Genomic DNA, 3,252 nt, shown 5'->3' with positions numbered 1-3,252 from the left:
AAAATCAGTAATCCGTAACTACTAGAGTATAATTTTAATTATTATTTTAGCTGAATGCATTCAAAATAGTTTTTTTAATATAAGTGAAGACTTTAAAATGACTTTAAGACTTAAAATGACTTGCGTGTCTGAATCCTTACAATTAATTAAAGAAATTACTATGTTAGCGTCTCTGCTCTACCCGTAATTGTTTAAATGTATTTTCTATTTATCGACTCCAAAATTTATTCTAGCAATCTTTTAAAGTATAATTTCTGTGTTTTCTGGTTACTCCTTACTTTTTTCTTAATTGCTTAAAATTATTTAAGCTACAGGATTTAAAACATCCATAGTATGATGATTATTTGGCTTTCTAACACTTTCAATTATCCTTGATGCCGCTATTAACGAAATAAAAGGATAATATGAAATAAATAATCGTTAAATTGTTTCTCGATTTGGTTTCTAAGCAATGAAATGTTTCGTTCAAGCAAATTTCAATTCCGGAATTAACGAAATTATTGAGATGATTTATTGGAGCTCTTTTCTCCATACGAAATATAAGAAAACTTGTATTCATAATTTCTGGAAAAATAAGATTCAGAAGTTGCATATTTATATATTTTTATTATTTTATATTTATTATTATTAGTTGCATATATTATATTTCAAATCTAGAAATATTTCATACAAAAATATTTTATCAAAGAGTTTTTTTTTCCATACGGAACCAGATCATAAAAAAGCCGTTCGGAAAATTGAAATTGTAGAATAATCATATAAAAGCAAAATTCTGAACATTTATCTTTTTTAAATTGTGATTAAATTATGAAATATAAAGGTAAAACGTATATGCTAATGAAAACATGCAAAATATTACAAAATGATTTTAAATATGAAAAGTTTTGAAACAATGCAAAATGCAAGACACTTCAAATTGAGGACCTGTAATGTTGGCACCAAATATGCGTTTCTTTGCAATTTTTTTTTCAAGTTTTATTATTTTTTTCTTTTTTGAGACGAACTGACACTTGAAAAGTGAAAAATGCTGCAAACCATGCCTGTATATTTCCAGAAATATGAACAACTAACGCCATTTGTTAACCATATCTAAATAGACATTTTAAACACCACTGAAAAGCCGGAATGAAACAATGAGCTGGAAAAGAGTGGGTTACGCATACTTTGCTACTTTTTTGCTGCACGTTCAATTCAAAGATCTGCCGATTCTGAATCAAGCTGTACTGAAAAGACAGTTTTTATAAAAAGGAAGAAAAAATATTTATTTGAACACCAATCATACATCAATTATCAAAAATAAATGTAAATACCCATCACGGGTCTGTATTAACCTTAAATACAAAAGCGCAATTATCGCCCAAAAAACAACTCACTCTCCGACGTTCCAAAAATTATCTCGTTCTTTATATTTTTTCCTTGATCTCGTTGTTTATCTTGTTGTACTATTTTTTAATTCATGCTTGCATTAATTATATATTTTTTAACCACCTTCGCCGGAACAAATTCTGGGTTGAATTGAACTTTCAAGGGTGGATCTTACCTCATAGGCCCTTTTCGTTGTGAATTTTCTTACGGTCAGTGACGTTCATCCTGGTAAGTGTCAAATTAAGAGGATCAGCAACAACAGCAACAGAAACTTTTTTAGATATTTTTAGAACAAAAAAGGAGGTTAGAACTATTGGCTAAACATAAGTGTTGCAGCTATAAAAAATTTGTTTTCCAAAAATGTCTTAATATATATTTGTTTACTTTTAAAATATTTTTTTCCAGAGAAAACTAGGGAAAAGTTATTTAGGAATTATCGGTATACATACTTCCCCAAAATGTTCAGTTAAAATCAAGGCATTATGTTTCCATCAAAAAATTTCACTGTTAAAACTAAGTTTCTTAAATATCAAATTATATGCAACATACAATTTTTACATTAGAAATGATGGACAATATTTAACGTCAAAATTTAAAATTACTAAATTATTTTTAGATTCTTGCGGTAAGCATTAGTACAGCTTTTACTTGTAACTCAATTTAGACGTCAAACTAACGTATACAAAATACAATCAAAGCTTAATTTAATCAAATCATATAAATACTATAATTTGAGTTCACAAAAAATAAATAAAAATAAATATAACTATTTGCATATATACAACATTATATAAAGATTAAAGATGACTAGATTTCATTTATCAAAATGCTTATTTTTCTCTTTTTTAAAAGACTTATTGTGGTATTGTATACCGCATATGAAATATTTGCCTTATAACATAAATATATCCTTCTATATTTAACCTTGGCAAATAAAAATACACGTTTCAATTAATTTGCTATGAAAGTCATTAATTTAATTACTTTATTTTAATATGGTTTATTTTTGTAAAATTAATAATTTTTTGTTTAGAAAAATTCGTGTGATTTAATTAATACCTCTTGCTCTGATCTTTTGCGCGTGTGGATAATCATATCGCTGGTTTAAGCCTACTATAATTTAGCTGACAACATCTCCCTAAACTATAGTTTGTCTATGGTAAGTACTCCCATAACCACAAAATCTAGGGCTGCCAATTGGTGTGGTTACAAGAATAGCGCACATCAGGTAGGGGAGGTTCGATAATCGATTATAGAGGAAGTTAATCAGTTATGATGTGTCAGCCGCTAGTAGGAGTCTAATTTAATCTGATTCAATAACTTTTTTAAGATTGTTCCTTTCTTTACTTAAAATAATGCTCTTTACCCAATCGATTGCTATTTTTTAAGAATAAAAAAAAGACGAGAGAAAAAAGAAGAAAATATTGAACATATTTTAACATTAAAAAAAGAAGAAAAAAAAACTCAATAACTCTTAATGTTAATTTTAATTTTAAACTAGTTTCTCACTATTTATTATGAATGTTCATTGATTTTCAGATGATATAATTTCTCAGCTTTCAAATTTTCTAAAACAGTCAATTTTTTTTCATTAATTTAATTTTCTGGTAAAAATGTAATGAGTAGCCTTATCAACTTTAATTTTAAAAGGTAATTTGCTAACTACAACAGTTCAAGTTATCTATACCGGAGACATTTTCAACGATTTAACCGATTCATTAGAGTATAACTTGGTTCATGTTGATGTTGTGTATTCTTATACGTTGACATTTTAATCGATAATATTTAGTTTAAATAACTTATTTGGCTAATATAAATGTTAAAAATTACATTTTCTCTCCTTCCTTTTTCTCCTTTAGATAATTTTTGTTTTGGCGGGGGGGGGGG

The sequence above is a fragment of the Parasteatoda tepidariorum genome, chromosome 7, assembly GCF_043381705.1.
Source record: "Parasteatoda tepidariorum isolate YZ-2023 chromosome 7, CAS_Ptep_4.0, whole genome shotgun sequence".
Taxonomy (NCBI): Eukaryota; Metazoa; Arthropoda; class Arachnida; order Araneae; family Theridiidae; genus Parasteatoda; species Parasteatoda tepidariorum.
This window is presented reverse-complemented; position numbering follows the sequence as displayed.